Below are 23,690 nucleotides of genomic sequence, written 5' to 3'. Positions count from 1 at the left end.
TGAGGGACGAAGGTATGGAAGGTAAACTATTTTTAGAATGAAGTATATGAAGACTTAGAGGAAGAGATTAGCAAAAGAATATTCAGTTAATCAGAAGAAAAGCAAGGGATACAAATGAATATCAGATCTCAGAGGATCAAGATCAGAAGAAAGTAGATCAAGTGCCTGTATTCAAAAATCAAGGATTGTAAGCTATCAAGTTTATTATACCTAATACTCTTTAGCCATTGTATTAGAAAGGAAATCCTATGATGATAGGTTAGCTTGACAGCTATTTTGTAGATCCTTTAAATAGGTGATTAAATCCTTTAACAAGGTAGCACTTCATGTAAAGTGTTTGTAAATCCTCTAACTAGGTCACTATTGATATAGTGTAAAGCCTTTAACAGGGCAGGCCTTTAATAGGGCAGACCATCAGAAGTGGTTAAACATTATTGTTGTAGTAATTTTTGTGGGTATCATCCCCACTCTAGTTTTACCTTCTTATTCCTAGAGGGTTTTTGGGTTACCAAATCTCAAGTGTTATGTGGTGATGCATATTTGTTTCTCATGATTGCTTAATGTTTATATGCATGCATGTTCATTTCAAAGATATGTTATTAAGGATTTAAAATGGATTAGATGGTAGTACTTCTGATTCACCCCTCCTCTTAGAAGTATTATTTCCAATAAGATATTACAATAATTGGTATCAGAGCTACTTTCTCTCAAAAAAAGGAGCCTAACAGCTTGGAGGAAAAGATCTAAAGATGGAAGTCTTCAAACTTGGAAAGATCATTGAGAACTAGGTGATAGATGTGCATCTCTCTCTACAAAAAGTAGAAGAAGCTAGAGTGGAATTAAGAAAATATTTGAAAAGAAGAAAGGAGATAGCCATATCTGAAGATGATATACACTACAAGGAGATTGATAACACACAAGTATTTTCCAATGGAGACACTAAAGAATTTGATGCAGCAATAGCAGAACTGATGGAGAAAAAAAAAGTTCAAGTAGAAGAGATAAGATCTCTCAAGATGGAACATGAATCACAAGCCATAATGTTATGTGAAATCACTGAACAAAAGAAAAGAGCAGTTGAGGAAAAATTCATGATGGAAGATGACAAAAGGAATCTTGCAAATAGATTGGAAGAAAAATGTACTAAATTAACAAGGATCTCAAACATGTAGATGGATACACTTGCCCAAATGATGAATCTTCATCATGAACTTAATATGAAAGATATTGAGATCTCTACTTTGAAGATGCAAAATGAACAATTGTAGAATGAATTGAACAGAGAAAAAGAGATAGCTGAAAATCTCAACAAGTCAAGTGAAGCCATAAAGTACTTTGAACAATTACTGAAATCCCCAAGATCCACCCATGATACATCATGACTTGGATACAACAGCACTGAAGTTGGTGAATCATCAAAGATTTTTGAGCAAAGAAGTTACAAAGGTAAGGATTCTAAACCCATTTTTCATTATTGTGATAAAAGGGGACATACGGCTAATGTTTGCAGGAGTAGACAGATCAATCAGAAAAACACACCCAAGAGCAAGAATTCCAGTCACAAGTACAACATGCAAGGACATATGACACAAGATTGCAGATCCAAAGTCCCAAGGACACAAAGATTTAATGGACATTATCATAATTGCAAGAAATATGGACATAGGGCATTTGAATGTAGATCAAATCCTATGTGGATAGCAAATCAACCAGCAAAAGAGAATGGTCACTATCATTGGGATTATAACACTAGGTACAGTTGTCACTATTGTCAAGAGTATGGACATATACCCTAGAATTGCATAAGAACACATTTCAAGGGAACTATAAAAGATGGTTGAACCAAACTACTTTCTTCAGTTGCTTGAAAATTGGACATGTCAATAGAAATTGTCCAACAAAGGCCAAGGCACCCAAGACTGCAATAAATAAGGGAAAAGAAAAAATTGATGTGGAACACATAAGAACAAACATGAAGAAGACATGGTAAAAAAAGGATGGATCAAGTACATCCTATGAAAGGGTCACTTCACCCATGAGGTCAAGTGATCACTTCTCATCTAATTAATCACAAGCTAAGCCTATAGGGATGATACATAAGAAAGTATCAAACATCCGCCCTAAACCATGAAAAAGAACTGCAAAGTTTAAATTTGCATGAGAAAAGATGATCTCGAGTTATCTTTGGATGCTGAGTGAAATTGCTTTGGATGCTGAATTGTTAACAAAATGAGTAGATGTCGAGTAAGTATAGCTACTGAGTGGATGTCGAACTAAAAAACATTTGGAAGCTGAGTGACAGGTGTAGGTACTAAAATGCATTAAATGTAAAGTTTCTTTTGTCACTTAAAAGTAAAAATCAATTCATTCATGAGCCATTCAAATGAAGAGCAATTACTTTGAGCATGTCCAAGCGATTTTCAAGCTTTCAACCAGTGTTTTGCAGTAATTTAGCATTTACCCAAGTGATCTAAGCACTTATCTAGGTATTTCCTTTAGGTGTCGAGTTTTACAGTTTGAGAAGTTTTCTTTAATCGTTAAAACCCTAGTTCAAATATAAATGGCATCTAGTTCAAAAATGACCCAAGGGAAAATGAGCCATGAGATTCAACTTGTCAGCAACGAAGTTAAGCAACCTGAGTTTAGACCTATACCAGAGGTTGCATACAAAAATAATCCTGTCGGTGCCCTATCCACCATCCCTAAAAAAGTTGTTATGGTTCAGGATGTGCGAAAGTGCTATAATTGTAAAATAGGAGCCATAGGAGATTTGAAAATCTTTAATGCCTATGACAAACTCTATGAAAATGGTATTCTGAAAGATGAGTTTTCTATCATAGAGAAGAAGGGTTTAACCAAAGCCCTAGTTTTTCCAATCGTATTTAAAAATGAGTGGATACGCATAATACTTAGCAGAATCCATGATGGATCATTCTAGCTAGAACAAGGACAAGTCAAAATTACTAAGAAAATGGTTCATAGGGTTACAAGTTTTCCAACCCTAGATCAGCCAAAGACATTGAGAAGTGAAAAGAAGGAAACAATTGAGAAAAACACAGGTGGCAAATGGAACAATAGAGGAACGACCATAGATACCATTACTAATCCCCTTCTAGACTTTTTTGTAAGGATCATATCACATAATTTTTATCAATCCAACAGGTTAAATAGTGTACCATGCATAGTAGTAGATGTGGCACATAAGCTTGTAAAGAAAGACCACACCTATGACCTTGCAAAGCTCTTGTTGCAATAGATCAATGAAAATCTTGGAGCTATTAGAAAGACCACGGGAGCACAATGTAAATTTGGTTCAGTGTTGGTTTGTATGTTCTTCTATGTAATGAAGGAAATCCCTTCATTTGGAAAAGTCAACTGGAGTCAAAATAAAACCATTGTTGACCAAATTAATGATTTCATTGCACAATTGGGAGATAGTTTTGATGATCAAATGTCTATCTATTTTGAGGATTTCAAAAATGCAATGAAGAAAAGAATGAGAATACCAGTTTCACTAGTAGAAAAGCATATAAATGACATATGTTTTCTTTTTGATATTGATTACACTTACATTCAAGCAGTCCTTCCAAGAACAAGATGGCTTAGACCATTGGGATATGAGCTTGATGTTGACCAAGCTTTTGTAGCCATCATAGCCTTACTTGCCAATGAAATGGACAAATCTGAAAAGGCATTTGGGACATATGACACTGTCAAATCAAGAGTTGTTACAGAACTCAAGACAGCCATAGCAATCAAGAAGAAGGACAAGTTGGTAAAGAAGATAAAGAAGAAATTTAGTGTTGGGGAATCAAGTGCAATAGGCAAAGCAGAAGAGATTAGTGAAGGAGAAGAAGAAGGTGAGCTAGAACAAGAGCCACTTAAATTGCCTAAAAGTCAAGGTGAAGAGAAATATGAGAGTGCCGATGAAGCAAAAACCAAGGAAGCACCCATCAAGGGCAGAGTCATCAAAAGAAAGATAAAAACACCTCCTACTTCTCAGCCTTCACCAAAGAAAGTTGTCGTGCAAATGCTTAAGAAGCCAACAACCAGAGCTACAACAAGGGCCTCTACCCAAAAGGCCAAAGAGGAAGCCACAAAGAAGAAGAACACAAAGGCATAGGAAGAACCAAGGAAAAGGAAAAGATATGTGGCCCAACCTGATACTAATGAAGAAGATCAGACTAAAAAGGTAAGTCATCCTAAATCTTTAGTTGATATATTATGTGAGAAGATTAGGAATGGAGACTTAAGTGAAATGAAAAAGATTGATTTCAATAAGTTCAATAAAGAGGAACAAAATAGCATAGAAGAATCAGTCTATGCATTAATGACACAGTTCAAGTATACACCTCTTGAACTAGATGGACAATTGCCAAAGGAATTGTCTAAAACTATACAAGACAAATGGCATTTCTATCTAATGATGGAGAAACAGATGAGGGAATCAACCCTAGCAAACCTACTACCTAATTTAACAAAAGAACAGGTAACTCAAGTAGTCAAAAGGCATAGCAAAAGGTTTACACCTAAATATAGGGCATTCTCCATCCTGCAAAAAAAAATTGAAGAAGTTGTGCAGAGAACTACAAGAGTTTGGAAAAACTTGTACAAGACAATTGAAGATGTCCTTGAAGAGGTATACAAAGAGGAAGTTTCTGCTAAACCTAAAGAAAGAAGGAAGAGGAGAGAAGAGAAAACAAAAGAAGAGAAAAAGGTTGAAGAAGAAGAAAACAAGAAAGAAAGAAACGAGGAAGGAAAAGATAAAGACAAAGGAACTGATGAACAGCAAAGTGTGCAAGACACACAACTTTCACCTCCTAGCCCACCTCACTCTACAACCACACCTACAAAAATCATAAAAATTAAGGATGTTGTTGACACCACATGTCAAAACATCAATCCATTAACTACAGTGGATCTTAATAAGATCCTTGACCAAACAACTCTACAAGCACAATTGTGTACAAGTCCTATATGGTCAGTGTGGATAATCTTCAAAAGTCAGTAGATAAACTAAAAGAAGCCAAGGTGTTACCACAAGAACCACCTCAAATCATTCAAACTACTGGGCTTACATTTCTACCATCTCCATCACCACCAAGGATATCCATTCAAGCTCATCAAGAACTGAGTGCAACAACAGAGATAGTCACAGAGATAACACTTTAGATAGTGAGTACACCTCCAACAAAAGTTACACAAGAAGAAGACAAGCAAAAAGAAGAGGAAAAAGAAGAAACACAAGATAAAGAGGAGTTTGCAATACAAACTTTGGTTGAATTACAAAAAATAGGAACTCCCACCAAACCCATTCATAAGTTGAGTACTAAAAAAATGACCTTACATGTCAGTACACCAAGTTCAAGTTCTACTAGGGTAGCCAAGACCATCCAATATGGTATTCCTGAGCTTGATGAAGAAATTAAAATACCCTATTATGATTCAAGCACTCTAAATGAGGAAAAGATGAATGAAATACAGAGTGCATTGGATAAGAGAAGAGACAAGATGCAATGAGGAAAGACTAAAAATACAAGCAAGCGATGAATGAGATAAAAGATATATTCATGGATGCTTTTAGTCTTCAACCTCCAAATGCAAACAGGCCAATACTTGAGCAATTATCTAATATAGTTGACCAAGTAAATAATGAAGACCATGATACCAATGTAAAACTAATGGAATGGTCAGAAAAGAAGTTTGTAGGAAAAGTCAACTAGAAAATAGCTAATAACATAATTTTGGGATAGGTTGACCTAGCAAAGAAATTGGAAAATGTAAAGAGTGTATTAGGGAACATATTTTCCCTTTATAGCAAATTGTGTGATTTTTCTAGGTTCACACAAGAAATAAATTTGAAAATTTTGAACCTTGAGAATAAATTAAAATTCTCCAGCATGCAACTACCCTCAGATCCTACACAGAGCGAAAAGAAATTTGCTCAAACACTTCACACTCAGAGGGAATTAGCTGCATTATCAACAGAAGAGGCCACTATCAAAGAAAAGCTTATGCAAATTCAAGCCTCCATCACTCCTCACTTAGAAGTATTACACAAAGAGAAGATAAATGCAAAAATAGTCCTCAAAAAGGATCCAAATATTTCTACACATGAAGGACTAGTTGATCTAGTAGCAGAGCTTGCAATCCAACAAAAGTCATTGAATATTGCCTTAAATAACTGGGATGGAACTCTCCAAATCCTCTTTGAGGTAAATAAGACATTTTTGGCCAAGCATGGCATTATTATTTAGGGCCCTTTGACATCTGTATCAAAAAGGGGGAGATAATGTTCTAAGGGGAAGATAATATTGGAGATAATATTGTGGATATTATCGACAAGGCATGATCAACTCAGGGGGAGTTATAATAATTTTTTAAGGTATATATTGTAAGTTACAATATTTTGATAAAGGCATTCAAACCTCTATATATATACCAAGAAGATCAGTGAGTATACTCATAAGATCAGACATAATGCTTAGTTAAGTTTTTTTGACACTCGTGTCAAAGGGGGAGGTTGTTAGTCTAAAAATGGTTTTGACACTTGAGTGGCAATACACTTAACCACTTTCTACATTAAAGCCAAGTACACTATGTATGCTAAGTCACAGGTTGTGCTGAGACAGGAAAGTCATCAAGTGCCGAGCAACCTTTAGATGTCGAGTGACTATAGGTGTTGAGCATGATCCAAGTGTTGAGCAATACTCAAGTGCCAAATCATAAAGGATGCCAAGCAAGATAGGAACTATACAGGAGCTAAGTTACAGAAGGTGCGGAGCATCAAGAATCTGTAATTGCCGAGTAACTCCAAATTAGCATATGAATTTGTAACTTCACAAACTCACATGTAAACCATTTTCATGGCTGACATATGATGAATCTCGAAGGATTTAAGTGATAAGATCAAATTTTATATGATAAATATGTTAGCAAGTAATACTAATTTATTAAGAGAACAAAGCATTAACTTAAAAAATTACTATAACATATATGAGAGACAAAGTGAAACCCTCAAATGAGAATATGAGCCATAGAATGGCTCTCCCAATGAGGATGGTCACTTGATTTAGGGATGAGTCTATTTGATAGGATTTGGGATGTATGCTCAAGCTTCAAACTAGCTTCAATAGAGATTTTTGGGATTTTTGGTGTGGATGCATGCAAAAGTATGGATTTGGCTTCAAAATGGCATTATAACTTTACTTGATGGATTGTGATTGAAATGGCTTGGGAGGGTATAAAATTTATAGGCTAAGGGCTTGAGGGATGGAGGGCTAAGATGGAAGGAAAGATGAAAGCTTAAGGAGGGCTAGGATGCACTCAAAGGGGAGCACATGGATTGTTCTTATTTAGCACCAATCAGGGAGTGACACATGTCACAGGGTGAGTGGATGGAGGAAAGGGGAAGGATGAGTCAACAAAGGAGGCTCAAAGGATAATATCTTCATAAAGACCCTTCATTATGGCTTGTAAGAGCTTGTAAGAGTCTTTATGGCTTTTGTAAGAGCATTCATTGTTGGGTGGTTGGGATATTTTGAGAGGGAGTTGAGATTGTTGACTTTCCTTGGCTTAGGAAAGTCTTAAGCTTGCTTAGGGAATCTGACAACATTAGGGGGTGGATTAGGCTTGGGTTTAGGATTAGATTAGGGATGTTAGAGATTTGCAAGTGGATGGCATTCATGAGGGTGGGTGAGTTAGTGGCTAAGCTTGGTTAGTATGGGTGGATGGGGTGGATTAGGCTAAAAAGGGGGGATTTAGGATAGGTTAGGGGTTATTAGTTTTGAGGGTTTTATTTATCAAATAGATTTATTTGATAAATGGGAATTTTGGAATTAGATAGAAGAATAGGATTTAATTGATAAATAATAGGTTTTTTGATTTATCAATTAGGACTATAGATGATTAATTAAATTAATCAGCTAGGGGATGGCAAAGGATTAATTAAAATAGGAATTTAATTAATGATGCCTTTAGAGATAACTAAATAGGATTACCAAAGTGGTGTAATCAAATTTAGGTGTCTACACAAATCATTTATATTTCCTATGCAATCTACATGCAACCAATAAGGAAAATGGAGAAGGCATGCAACTAATGATAAAAGTATAAGGAATGAGCTGGAATCATAGATTCAATATGGATCATAGATCCACTTCTAACCCTAAGTCTTTGAATGTCTTTATAAGGAAGATTAAGTCTCATTGTATAATGAGGGACGAAGGTGTTGAAGGTAAAATATTTTTAGAATGAAGTATATAAAGACTTAGAGGAAGAGATTAGTAGAAGAATATTCAATTAATCAGAACAAAAGTAGGGGATACAAACGAATATCAGATCTCAGAGGATCAAGATCAAAAGAAAGCAGATCAAGTGCCTGTATTCAGCAATCAAGGATTGTAAGCTATCAGGTTTATTATACCTAGTACTCTTTAGCCATTGTATTATAAAGGAAATCCTATGATGATAGGTTAGCTTAATAGCTATTTTGTAGATCCTTTAAACAGGTGATTAAATCCTTTAACAAAGTAGCACTTCATGTAAAGTGTTTGTAAATCCTCTAACCAGGTCACTATTGATGCAGTGTAAAGCCTTTAACAGGGCAGACCATCAGAAGTGGTTAAACATTATTGCTGCAGTAATTTTTGTGGGTATCATCCCCACTCCAGTTTTACCTTCTTATTCCTGGAGGGTTTCTAGGTTACCAAATCTCAAGTGTTATGTGGTGATGCATATTTGTTTCTCATGATTTCTTAATGTTTATATGCATGCATGTTCATTTCAAAGATATGTTATTAAGGATTTAAAATAGAGTAGTTGCTAGTACTTTTGATTCACACCCCCCCCCCCCCCCCCCCCCCTCTTAGAAGCATTCTTTCCAATAAGATATTATAACAAAAACTAGAACACCAACATTTGGAAGCAAAAGGTTTAACTCATATTCTGCATATGCCATAGGATTTTCAAATAAAGTGGGTAAGATACATCCTTATTCATGTGCACAATGGTCAACTATGGTTGGAGAAATTGATTTTGATAACAAAGAAGATGATCCATAGGATCACTAGTCTTCCTATGTTAACAAAACCCAAAATGACTAATGGAGAAAAGATGTATCAGTACTTTAACAAATCAATGAATATATTGTTGAAATGGGAGAAAAATATGATAGTATCATGGACAACTACTTCAATGTATTCAAGGAAAAGATGAACAATAGGTTCAGGATTCCAAAGAAGTTGGTTGATTATTACAAGGATAATATTTGTTTCATGGTTGATAGTGACAATGTATACATTTAGGCAGTCAGGCCAAGGATAGCATGGGTGAAACCTCTTGGTTATGAGGTTAACATTGATGAAACCAAAGACATAATTAAGGTATTGATCAATGAGCCTTTTGATCCCAAAGCTACATACTTTGGCACCTAAAATAAGGAAATGGCTAGGATAGAACTAGAGATGAAGCTCCTACAGGTGGTCAACAAGGGCAAAAGAAGAATTTCAAAGCTAAAAACTAGCACCCCTCTCCTGTTGATAGAAGGAAAAGGTGATGATGAAGAAGTAGCAAAAGAAGAAATTTTTGAGGAAGAAGAAAATTTGAAGAAGACAGGCAAGGTAATCATTACCAAGCCTACCAAAATTGTTGTTTTCACTAGAAGAGCATCAAGGAAGAAAGTAGATAAGGAAGGAGGAGATATAATTTTCAGGAAGCCTCCACCCACTTTCAAAGAGAGATTAAAGGAATTAAAATTAGGGACCGGTATAATGAATTTCAAGGCATTGAAATATGAAACTAGGGTCGAAGAAGAGTAGAAACAAATAGAAGACTTGGTCATATCCAAGATGGGTAAGTGGAAAAACTCAGTTGACTAGCTTGCACTTCAGATTCCAAATGTTTTGATGGATAAAACAAAGCCAAGATGGGAATTTTCCATGAAAATAGCAAGAGACATATATGAGAAACCCTTGAGGCAACTCATGTTGACTTTAGATGACAAGGAAGTCAAGGAATCTCTAAAGAAGAATGAGTCAAATTTCACATTGAGATCCAATACTTGTCTTGTATTATTGAATGATATTGAGCGTGTAGTAAGGAATGCTACAAACACTTGGAAGAATGTCTATCTTCTTCACAAATTGAGTGATTTTGTAGTTAGTGTCAATGATAAGGAGAGGATGATGATGAGTAGGAAAAAGATGAAGAGGATGATGTGGAAGAAATTACTCATTTTGATAATGTTGATGATGAAGAAGAACAAGGTCAGGAAGCTACCAAGGAAGATGTGCAAAATACAGAGGAGACTGACCTAGTGAAAATTGTTGCAGGGGTCATAGCCTCACTTCCTCATTCTCCAAGAAAAATTTTGAAAACATCTAGCCTAGAGAAAGCTTTAGCAAGATTGATTGTGTTAAACATAGTTTCTACAAACACTCAATCAATCTTTGCACCCATCCAACTTAGCACCATATTGATTAAAGTGTCAAACACTTCATCTACCGAGTAGGAAACACTCCCCTCTACATTAATTTTGGTAACTTCTATTATTTCTATTGTTTCCACTTTAGCAATAAGTACTATATCTACTTTTTCATCAAGCCCTACCATTTCAACAATTATTTCTATTTTGAGCATGCAAAGATAGTTGATATCAAGCCTCAACCAAGCACAAAAATTTTGAGTAAAGGGAAAAAAAGGAAGAAGATATAGATCTTGATGAGGAGATTGTAATTCCTAATTGGGATATTTCTAATCTCAATCCTGATCAGATGCAAACATTAGAAGAACTTCTTCAAAATAAATCCAAGGACCAAAGGCTAAGAGAGGAAAGGAATAAATAATTCTAGATAATAGAGGGTGCCAAGAACATCATTTCAAAGGCTATAGGATAGAGGTTGATACTTCTCAACCAATTTTGAATTAGTTAGTAGAGGCAGTCCAAAAATACAATGAAGATCTAAATGGACAAGAGAAGATATTGTAGAGAGTTGAAAAGAAGTTTGAGAATAAATTTTTCCAACTTATTGCTCAACAAATTGCCATTCATCAAGTAGAATTATCTACTATTCTAGGCTCGTTGGAGACCTCCTGCAACAATGTATCTTCTTTATTTGGTAAAATTTGTGACATCAATTTTCACCAAGGAAATAAAAGAATTTTTTTCTAAATTGATGAGGATCTTAAGACAAGTGTGCATCAGTTGCAACTTGACCCGAGCACAAGCTCTACCCACTTCAATAAATTTAGATTTATAACTGATAGGAAAGCATAATTGTTGAGAGAAGAGGCAAGAATAAGAGCTACATTGGTAGATTTTCATAACATGATTCTCCCTAACATGGATGCATTGTAAAAGAACATTGCACATGAAAAAACACTCATCCATAACAATAACTTCTCCATTGCAGATTATATGATTGAGCTATCAATAGAAGTATAGATTGCATTGCACACATGCAAGGTGCTACACGAAAATTGGGACAAGACTTTGGCACTCATTTTGAAGGTACATTCAAATTTCTTATCACATTTTGGCATTATTATATAATATATATTACATAAATCTTTGGCATTAATGTCAAAAAGGGGGAGAAGAATGAAGAATAGAAGATTGAATAAAGGGGGAGAAGATTGAAGTCTGTAGATAAGATGTATATATCAGATGTGGAAAGATGTAAAGTATACTATATATTATGTATGGGGGAGTATTATCATGTTATGCATTTATAGAAATACATCTCTTATAAAACCAATTTTGAAAAATCCCAAAAATAGTATATTCTGTCGAGTTGAATTCATAAGGTGATGGATAATGGTGTTAATGAACTCAATTTTGACTGAAAGTTTTTTTGTCACTAATGCCAAAGGGGGAGATTATTGACATTTTAGTCATGTTTTCTATTAGTGACATACACTTATTCAGATTGTAAGCATCTAGTGTTAACCAAACATTTTAGTTGCTACCAAGTACCTTGGACAGTTTCAATTTGCACTGAGAAGTTACTACTTTGGTGATGATCAATAGTGTAAATCGAGAATCTTAGTGTATGCCGAGTTTGTTGGTGCAAACTGATTTTAGCAATTGCTACCGAGTTCTTAGTGATAATAGTAAGAATCCAGTGTTGACTAAGACACTCAATGTTAACCAAGTGATTCAGTTTATATATCAAGTTTCACAATATTCGTCGAGTCACTAGTGCAGACCAAGTTCAAGACTACTTGGAAGTGATCAGTATGGACTAAGCTTCTACATCTACTGAGTGCATGATAGTGTTGAGAATTGATAGTAGACATTGAGTATCAGAACCTCACCGAGTTAGTCTTCAAAATTTGAGTTCCTACAGTATGGGCCAACTTTGTCCATTTTGTGTAAACTTGTATTTTGGCTGACTTTGTAATTTGATTTATTGGATTGGTATATATGTAATGTATTGTATCACATCCAAAGTGTAAAGCAAGAGTATGAAAAAGTAATGTAATAAGTAGAAGTGAGAAAAATAGTGAAGTATAAGGCCAAAAATAGTATTAGGAGTAGAAAAGTTTAATCTATCACAGTAAGGTGATTTTACACTCAAAGGTATCTCATTCAGAAAACCAAGCTACAGATCAAAGATCAAGTAGTTGTTTCATCCTAACAAGTGGATCAGTCAAATCCTTTAACAAGGTAGACCTAATAGTTATCTCTTTATTGAGTACATACTTCATTATATGTTTGTAAATCCTTTAACAAGGTGGACCTAACAGTCCTTATTGCTCCTAACAGGGGAAATCATCAGAAGTGATCAATGTAAGCCTTAACCAGCCAACTTTATACTATAGTACTAAAGCTTGTGGGTATCATCCCCACCTTATTTTTACTTTCTATTTGGAAGGTTTCTGGGTCACCAAATTGTGTGTTAAAGTGTTATGTATGCTTTTATGTTTTCAGTTTCTCATGCATGTAACTAGATCAGAATACATGTGAAGCTTTAATTGGTAATTAAGGAATAAAATTTTCTCAATTGTTGATTCACTGCCACGCGCTCCCCCCCCCCCCCCCCCCCCCAATAACTTAGCCTTTCATAATATTTACAACAAATGTGAATAGGCGGAAAAGTTCAAGACTTATAGTCTCAACTTCTATTCACTTCTTCCCCAATCAATCTCATTTCGTATGTGTAAAGTGGGGTAGCCCAAATGAATTAGAATTAGGTCATTGATAATTCAAATAGTAACAATAAAATTTGAAACAATAGAAGTTGTCCTCCTATTCCTCTTCACACCATCCTCCACAAGTAAGATTTATTTTGTTTCAAATCCACCATTCAAAATTAAATACATAGTGGATGACATTTGAATACCATCATATAATAATATATTGCATAATATATGAACTAGATCACTCGTAGTGACTAGAAGATTGCATGAAATATGAACTAGGCCACTCATAACTACTCATAAGTTTAAGTTGAGGTTCCATATTTGAGATCATTCTTATGTCTCCCCATAATTGAGTGAGATCAATCTAAAGTCACATAGAAGTGTTTTGGAGGAGTAAGTAAACAACATAACATGAAGTAGAAACCATGCCATATAATAAAAATGAATTGAAGATAAATAAATGACCATTTGTATATGGCATTAAAAAAATTCTAGAACCATGTGTCATAGGAAAATGCATTGCATCAATTTGACATGACTAACATATTAGCATAACTAATGTTATATAATTCCATCTTCAAAGTTCAAAACATCAAACTATCGTATTCTTTTACAGTTTATAAAAAATAATAAAGAAACTTTATTCCATTCTATTATTTTATGGATAAATTATATAATTTAATTTAAAATGCCATAAAAAACTTACACATCTATTATAAAATCCTCTACACAATAACTAGATTATTAAATCCTATAACTTCCCAATCCAAAATACATACCTACATTGCCTGACCAATGTATAATCCAAAGGGCCAAAATACTAGTTTTCCATCACCAAAGAGAAAAGGACTTGAAATAAAAACTAACTTAAAAAACTACTAACCTACCCATTACATTCTATTTCACATAAAATATGAGCCACAATTGCATATCTTGGATAGAAAGCTGCCAACTTGCCAATAAAATTCTATTTAAACTACCTTATTGGTTAATTCTTGTCATAGCTATTGTTTTGTCTTATATTATTTCTACCTATTTATTTTGTAGGCTATTATTTGGTTAGCACTAGGAATTGTGTCCCTACTCAATTTTAATATCAATAATCTTCTAGTGGTAGGAGTTTGTTTGAGCTTAAGCATTGCAAACATTATTGGATTTACCAAGTGCCAAAAAGGCAAGTACATTTATTTTTAAATAACACACTTTGGGTGGAAAGGCAAGTGGATATTAAATCTTAGTATAACATGTTAGAACTCCTTTTTAGCATACAAATGACATGTGGATGGGATGTCTGATATTCACCATTCATGCTTCGATGTTTTCAGATGCAAAGGAACAAGTGCAAAATTTTGCATCTCTGACATTTGCTTCATATGTAACATCAAAGTTGCAGTCAGGTCTTGGTGGTTTGATGATATAAATCTATTAACAAAGTGGATTGGTATCATAGTTGGTTAGTTTATTCGAAGCATTGACTCTAATGCTTAATATGTCTTAGTGAGCTCATTATTTTTTGATATAGTCTCTTGGTATTGATGTACATTAAATTTTGAGATAGCACATTTTTTTCATATTAACATTTTGTATAAAATAGAATCAATATATTTAATTTCCTGTCTAATCATGCTTTTTAATTGACATACACAATTGCATATCAAGATCTAGATTTAATAAAAATACTAGCTAATATCAATCCATAGGAGCAATCTATGTATGGTGATTTTTCTCTCAAGACATAAGGTCTCAGAAAATTGCATAGCCTTAATTATGCACTTCTTTTCTAAACAAACTCTTCAATCTAAGAAAAATGAACTTCATTCCCCAAGGCCCAAATGAAGTACTAATTGAATTTTCTTTTTGTGGGTGAAAATTAATTAATTTGATTCATTTAAAAACAAATTTTTCAAGAAAATTTTTGGAAACCTAGAAGAAGAGAAGATAGAAGAAAGTGCACTCTTGAAAAATTTATGTTCTGATGTGAATAGTTGAAAAGTAGATTAGTTGCCTTGGTACTTGTGCCTATAAAGATTCTCAATTCTCCAAATTTTTTGATTGAGTTATTTTAATTCAACTTAGAAGATATGTTTCCATGCTAATTACAAGGCATTGAAGGTTGTTGAACCTATTCAGAGTTTGTGTCACACTCTTCTTGGTGTAATTCAGGGCAAGCTACCATTCATTGCCTTGCACCTAAGGTATCTAGAACAATTTTCTTTAAGAGGATATTTCTTTGGTGGGTGAGTGGGTGTGTGTATGTGTGTGCGCGTACGCACATGCATACATGTGTGCATGTGTGTGTGTGTGTGTGTGTGTGTGTGTGTGTGTGTGTGTGTGTGTGTGTGTGTGTGTGTGTGTGTGTGTGTGTGTGTGTGTGTGTGTGTGTGTGTGTGTGTGTGTGTGTGTGTGTGTGTGTGTGTGTGTGTGTAAGCTAGTTTGATTTTTTATCAACTTATTTGGTTTTAGTATTTATGTGTGTTACTTCAAAACCTCACTTTTTGAGGAGCATAGATTGATGCCAGAGAATAGAATAATCTTTGTATATGTAAAAATAAAATCACAATTTACATTGCATTGTAATTGCACATTTGTGGTATTACAAAATTGTGCATGATGAGATCTATAACTTGATAGCAATGAAACAAGGCTTTGAAGGTGGTTGTAAGAGAGCTGAATAGAGCATTTCATAAATGTTAAGAGTGACAATAAGTTCTAAAAAAGAGGAACACAAAAGGATTAAATCAATAAGTGAAGGAGTAATGGTACTTATTTGTTATTTTCATTACAAGGATCTTGTTGCTTGTAGTCAGTTAGGAAAAATGTCTCTACTTAGTTACACAATTTGTTTCTAGAAATGTAAATTTCTTCTTTGAATTCAATATCATGGGTTTTGAAGAATCTTCCATTTCTATATTATCTTATTGTTGATAGATAAATTATATGTCATCAATCATTCTTATAAATACTAAATGTTACAAGAAAACAAAGAATCGTGAATATGATGACTACATGAAGAACATTGTGCAGGTCAAAACAAGAAATTGATGTATGAGTCTATATCATAATTTTGGTTGAACAATTTGGGGTGATTATTCTTGTGGTGATTTTTTAATTGTATGGAAGTTGATGCAATGTGTAAACAAGTTTTTCAAGTTTTTCATTTTTGTAAATATTAAAATTTAAAAAATTGAATGAACATTATCCTCTTAATTTATCTAAATGGACAAGGCAACACAAGTAATGTATGCATATGTTTCTTGGACTATATTTTCTTTATATCATTTTCTTCTTAAATTAATCACAACTTTGAATTGTTATTTTTGTTGTAGAATGAGCTATGGTATTACTACTGTATTTTAAATGGGAAATACAAGAAGCTTGGGGCAGTCTAAGAAAATTATATGGTTGTTAAAGGTAGTGTGGAAGATGGATCCAATATCATGATCATTGTGGGATCTGAATAGAAAATGAACATAATTATGTGGTTTTGGTAGAGCATATGCTCAACTATTAGTATCCATGTCTATTTTTTTTGTTTTTGTTTATTGCGTCTATGTGTTTTTCTATTTTGTGGGCATTAAAGCCTTTCTTTGGATGTCTCATTTGAATAAAAACCATAAATTTCTTTATCAACATTTTTTTAGGTTCTCCTAATGTAATTTCTATGGGAGGGAACCTAGTTCTGTTATTTTGTGTAACACTTTTGACTCAGTTTATTTGAACTACATAGTTTAAAATCAGTTTCATAAATGCCCACCATCAACTTATTATGTATTAAAAATATTGATTTCTATGCTTTATTGTAATTTATGATAAGCATCCATGAGTACAAGATATTTTAGCTCCTTATAAGAGTTGACATGCTATCACTTTATTTCTCCTTAATAAGAAATACAAATCATTAGCTATAGAAGTTTCTTTTATAGGCCTCAGTGTCCTTTTTAGGAAATACTTATTTAATCATTTGGTTTTATAGGCCATGGTGGTAGTGATGGGCTACATGGATATGTACCATCATTAGATCAAGTTATTGAAGGCACAATATGCATAAACAAGTTCCCATATTTTTAACAAATATAGGAAGATATTATTATAATCATGCAATAATATATTACACGACCTTATCCTATAGAAAATGTTTCTATAAAAAGTAAGATCAAAGAACCCGGGAGTGCCATGCTTTTTTTTGGCCACTCAATAGGAGGGGCAATTATCTTAAAGGTAGTATTCTTTCCTTCTTGATTTAATGGTTCCAAATTACTAAGATCTTTCTTGGAGAATTCCTTGACTGGCATGATTTTGATAAATAAGTTGGATTTACTAATTCTAGTTTTTAATCCTAAAGTAATTAAACACATTAATTTTCTACCTCTTGTCATTCATTTACTATGAATATGATTATTAAATGTTTCTAGCACCTACTCACCTTGACTTTCATATAATACTTGTTTGAAGGAAACATTAGATCCTCATGTCAAGAAAATGGTACGAGTAATTGTCACAACTTCTCCAAAAGTGCGTGTGTGGACTACACATCCAATTTTTGTGGTAAGACACTAAATTGTTTTTTAAGAGCATCCACCCTATATTACACTATTCAAAGATGATTTAAGAAGTATGGAACTCATAACTAAGTATTATGATGTTAGGGGCATCTATCAATATAGGCTGAGGGATCAATACATTAATCTTGACACTTATACATAAATCAATTTCTTTAAAAAATAATTAAGAAGTTGCTAACATTAAGAAATAAAAATAAAAGGTTCAAATCAGCTTTAAGACAAAGAAAATTTGAACAATATTTTAGTTTTTTTTTAATATTATGTTCAGATAAAAATTAATTTGATAAATGTATGCTTGAATTATGGTAGGAAATTGCACCATTATTTTCACTTGTTTTCCCAAGATATCGGTTGAGTGGAGCAAGTAAGAGAGGATCAATTCTATCTCATAATTTGAAATCACTTATTGCTAAGTACTCTAATCCACTATTATACATTGACTAATTAGAGTGGAAATAGGCTTTGAAGTACTTTGAATCTGCTCATTTTTGCAACAAAACATGAAAAGAGTAAGTGTTCCCTTTTTAGTCCTCCATGGAACTGCAGACACCATGACATATCCTACTCCATCTTAGGATTTATGTGATCAAGCAACTTCAAGTCATAAAATAGTAAGGCTTTATGAAGGAATTTTTCATGATTTATTATTTGAACATGAGAGAGATGAGGTTGTTAGTGACATCCTTGATTGGATGGATAATAAACTAGAGTCCTAATGTGGTCCACATTTGTCTCTTTGCCCCTGCCCATTTCAAGAAAATATAATAAAATATCTTGTTATTAAAAATTTAGTCTTTCTTCAAGCTAAGATTAGATTCTCTAATGGAAGAATGCATGAGGGTGATTATTGGTCTACTGTTGGGGCCTCCATGCCCTAGCCCAACCTGTGACCTTTCTTGCTATTTGAGGCATCTTGTCTATTATTTTGGGGTTCGTGGCTTGCTATAGATTGGGTTTACATTGGTGTTCTAGGTGCCTGTTTCTCTTTTGGTGGTGGGTGATGCTCATTTTTTGTTATCATTTTTGTATCCTTGGTGGTAGTCAATGGTATTGTGGGGTTGAGGGGCTTCTATCCCATTTTTTCCTTGTCTACTTGCTAAATCTGGGCTCATGGTGAATGAGGGATCTTGGTGTCACCTCTACCCGACCTTCTAGTGGAGATTTGGAGATGGGTGAGCTGGATTTGGGGGTGCATGCCAGTAGTAGGGCTTTGAATGGTAAATCCCAATCAGGGGAAGGAGAATCCTCTTCAAATGGGAAGCTCTGACTACCAAAAGTAAGGATGTTTGCAGAAAGCCAAAATCTAGCCAATTCTGGTCATTCAACCTAAACAGGTTTTGGAGGATATTGAGTATTGGAGTAATCATGCTCTTATCTGCAAATTTCTAGGCCTTCATCTTTCATTTCCTATGTTGGATTCCTAGGCCCGTCATGTGTGGAACCCAAAAGGAGATATGGAGATTCTATTAGTAGCTAATAAATATTTTATGGTTATCTTCTCATGCATGTTGGATAGGAATAAGGCCTTTGAAGGTGGCCCTTATTTCTTTAATGAGGTGGGGCTATTCATCAAGCCTTGGAACATGGGCTTTAACTCTACTGAGGAAATCTCCTCTCAGGTTTCGATGTGGGTTCACTTGTCGAGACTTCTTTTAGAATTCTAGAGGGAAGATATTCTTCACTCAATCTCTATGCTTTTGGGAAAACCTATGGGATCGGCTACACAAACTCAAGATCGAAAGGTAATTTCTTTTGCTCATATTTGTGTAGAAGTTGATTTAAATAATTCATTGCCAGATTCTATGGAGATTTGTATGGGCTCTATTTCTTGGATTCAACAATTGGATTATGAGACCCTACAATTTAGATGCAGAATCTGCCATGAATATGGGCATCTTCTTCACAGATGTCCCAGGTATAAGAACCCAACCTTGGATGCTCCAAGTCCCCCTAGGGAGGACAAGGGAAAAGCTCTGGTATCTAATGGACCTATTGACAGTGAGGGATTTACTCAGGTTAAATCTTGTAATAAGGGCAAAGCTAAGAAGAGAACTTGGATAGATAGGCAGATTGACATGAACACCTTTAATAGGTTTGATGCTCTTGGAGACATGGTCCAAGAGGAAGGTATCTCGGTTGAGCTCTCTTCTGAGGCCAAAATTTAGCATGAGATTCAAGAAGGGGATATGCAAAGAGAGAATCAGATTCTTATTACTGGGGACCTACAAGCCAGGTAGTTGGATATTGATTTGCCCCCTCCTGTTTAGGATATCAGGGATCTTTGTGGATCACAAGTTTTGCAAGGCCCAATCTTGGTGGCCACTGATCCCCTTAGGTCTAAGGGGACATCTAATTTTGCAAAAATTAATAAGGCTCCTCTTGTTTTAGGCGTTGAGTAGAAACCCTTCAAAAAGGGGCCTTTAGATAAACTATCAAAAAGTGGTAGGAAGACTAATCAAGAGAAAGTGAAGATAATGGGTGAAAATTTGGTTGAGTCTAGGTCTGTAAAACCCATTGATTCTTATTTCTCTCAACCCCATAAATGATTGTGCTATCATGGAATGTAAGGGGGTTGAACAGCATCCTCAAACAAAAAGTTGTTCACAGATTAATTGAGTCCCAGTCTCCTGATATGGTCTTTATTCAGGAAACTAAACTTTTATTGGATGGATTGGCTAATTGTGTTGTATATATTTGGTCCTAGAGCTCCTGGCAAGGGGTGGGTGCCTTGAAAAGTTTAGGAGGGTTGGCTTGCTTCTACGACCCAAGGAAAGTCTCCCCATTATGGTCGATCTCCATTCAGTCATCCATTTCTTTGATTACCACTAGCTTTGAGAATGGACAAAGGTGCTTCTTATCCAACATTTATGGTCCTATGGACTTTCAAGGTAAATCCCAGTTATGGACCCATATTAGATTCATCTGACCCCTAGAACCTTATCTCTCATGGTTTATGGTGGGAGATTTTAATGTAGTTATTAGCTTGAAGGAAAAAAGAGGAGAGTTAGCTAGGCTGGACCAATCTTCAAATCTGCTCAAAGATATGATTGGCTCATTGTTTCTCATTGATATGAAGCTGACTAATGGTGTCTTTACTTGGAATAATTAGAGATGTGATGGTGAGGCTATATCAAAAAGGCTTGACAAATATTTGGTTTCTTATTATTGGATGGACAACAAGTGGATCACCAATTCTGAAATTCTTGACTGGAGGGGATTAGATCACTGACCTGTTAAGCTTTCCATCACTTTATATAGAATCACCAAGAATCCCTCTTTCAAATTCTAGTTGATGTGGCTTAGAGACTTGTCTTTACCTGATCTTATGGTGGATTGGTGGTATGAGGGGATGCCTGATCATGGTATAGCCATGTATACTTTTAGTAACAGGCTTCAACATGTGAAATATAGGTTTAAGAGATGGAATAAACAATTTTTCAGGTATCTACATGTTCAGAAGACTACTTCTCAAACCAAGCTAGATAATATTACCTACCAGATTCATGACCATGGGTTGAACTCTAAGATGAGTGAAGTTGAGTCCCTAGCTCTTAAGGAGCTAGAAGAGTGGGAGCTTTAGGAGGAGATTTTTTGGAAGCAAAAATCCCATATTGAGTGACTTTAGGAAGGGGATAGGGACACTACCTTTTTCCACAACTCTGTTAAGGCACGAAGGCATGGGAACTCTCTCTCCTCTCTTATCTTAATGGATGGAATACAAATATTTTCTTGTGAAGATATTTCTAGGGAAGTAATCAATTAATTCTCTAATCTCTTTTCTAGGGAGGATCCTTGTGTTGGGCCTGAGCAGTGAGACATCTTGGATTGTATCCCTCACCTAGTCTCTACAGAGATGAATGTTGCCCTCTTAAGCCCTATCTTGCTTCCAAAATTGGAGAAAATTGTGTTTAATATGAAGAAAGGTAAGGCCTCTAGTCCAAATAGGTTCCTGATTGAGTTTTTCCAAGAATTTTGGGAGATAATAAAGTATGATCTCCTAGATGTGGTCCAAGAATCATATAGGAATGAACAAATGCTAAAGTCTTTAAATTCTACCTTCTTGGCTCTCATACCTAATAAGGAAGGGGCTAATCGGCTAGATCAATTCAAGCCTATAGCATTATGTAATGTTGTCTACAAGATCATCACCAAAATAATTTTTGAGAGGCTCAAGCCATTCCTTGGTTTTTTGATCTCTACTAAACAGGTTGGCTTTGTTGAAAGAAGACAAATTTTGGATGGAATTGTGATAGCAATTGAGGTAGTCCACTCTATGGCTACTTCTAAGGAGAAAGCTATGTTCATTAAACTAGACATGGCCAAGGCTTATGATCGGGTGATTTGGGAGTTCTTATAGAAAATTCTTTTGAGTTTTGGGTTTGCTTTGGAGTGGGTCAAATGGGTTCTTAGCTATGTGAAATCACCCTTCTTCTCAGTTCTTATTAATGGAGAACCTTCAAAGTTGTTTGGTACCTCTTGGGGACTTTCACAAGGTGACCATCTTTCTCCCTACTTGTTCATTATCATGGCAGAGTGTCTTGGCAGATTTTTAAAAGCTCAGGTATGGAAGGGTTTTATCCAAGGTTGGAGCTAAGATAATAACCTTCCTTTGTATTCTCATCTTTAGTTTGTCGATGATACCAAATTGATGGGCATGGCTAGAATCAGTGAGGCAATGAATATTAGGAAAGCTTTGGATATCTATTTGAAAGCCTTAGGACAAAGAACTAGTGATTATAAATCTTCTATTTATTTCTTTAACACTCCTCGGCTTATTCATAATAGGATTGCTAGAATTCTTAGATTCCAAATTGGCTCCCTTCCTCTAATGTATCTTAGGGTCCCTTTGTTCTTGGGTCCTCAGTGAAAGGATTACTAGAAGGGGATTTTGGATAAATTTAGGAGTAAGGTTAGTCATTGGACTTGTAGATGGTTATCTTCTGCTAGGAGAGTGGTTCTGCTAAAGATTGTGGTGTAGTCTCTTCCCATTTACAAGTGTTGTGTTTAGGTTCCCCCTTCTAATTTTGTGAGGGAATTTGATGCTTTATTTCAAAAATTCCTTTGGTTTGGTAGTCTTCTATCCTCAAAGTGGAGCCTAGTCAAGTGGGAGTATGTTTGTAGGCCAAAACATGTGGGCAGCCTTGGGCTTCGCTCGATGGCTCTTGTTGTCATAGCCTTGGCTACCAAATTGTATTGGCGATGGTGTAACAATCAAGATCAAGAGTGGGCCAATATTCTTACCCATAAGTACTTTCCTAGTGTGGGTTGCTCTAAGGTGCCACGTCTTCCTTTGATGGGCAAAGGTTCCTGTATTTGGGATACCCTTAAGAAGGGAACCCAACTAGTTAAGGAGGGGTTCTTCTAGATTTGTAATACAGGCTAGGATACTTTGTTTTGGTAGGACTCATGGAATTTCCATCCTCCCATTCATTCTAGTTATCACCAGCTTCTTCCCCTTTCCAAAACTTTTACTAATGTAGGTTGGCTTAAGATAGAGAATTTTAAGACTGTCAAGCACCTGGGGTAGGTTGAGATGACTTGCTAGAAGGTTTCTTAGGAGTGGCAGATGGGTGACTTTGATGAGGATCATTCCCTTCTCTCTAGAGTTCTTGAGGATAGGTTTTGTAGCTCTCTCAATGGCAGGGATAGCTTGGCTTGGAGTCCTAGTTCAAAAGGTAAATTTACTGTGGCTCAAGGCTATGCTATTCTTGAAAGGAATTTACATGGTCTGGCTGAAGTGAACTGGTGGAAGAAGGTTTGGAGCAACTTTTCATGGCCCAAGTGTAACTTTTTCTTATGGTTGTTGGTTTAGAATAAATGCCTCACTTGGGAGAATCTTTGCAAATGAGGTTTTCATGGACCTTCAATTTGCGTTCTTTATTTGCACAATGAGGAGTGTGTCTCCCACTTGTTTTGTCTGTACCCTTTTTTGAGAGATATATGGCATAGATGATGGGAGGCTTGGTGTCATGGTTGTATTCATGC

The 23,690-nt window shown here is 35.2% G+C and overlaps 1 pseudogene; it reads left to right on the top strand.

Annotated features, from left to right (window-relative positions):
* The window catches only part of LOC149559612 (caffeoylshikimate esterase-like), a 30,700-nt pseudogene extending 12,279 nt beyond the window's left edge, over positions 1-18,421 (top strand).
* Positions 18,422-23,690: the final 5,269 nt, after the last annotated feature.

Source organism: Cupressus sempervirens, chromosome 5 (genome assembly GCF_028749045.1).
Source record: "Cupressus sempervirens isolate cs-2001-9-10 chromosome 5, ASM2874904v1, whole genome shotgun sequence".
Classification (NCBI taxonomy): Eukaryota; Viridiplantae; Streptophyta; class Pinopsida; order Cupressales; family Cupressaceae; genus Cupressus; species Cupressus sempervirens.
This window is presented reverse-complemented; position numbering and strand designations above follow the sequence as displayed.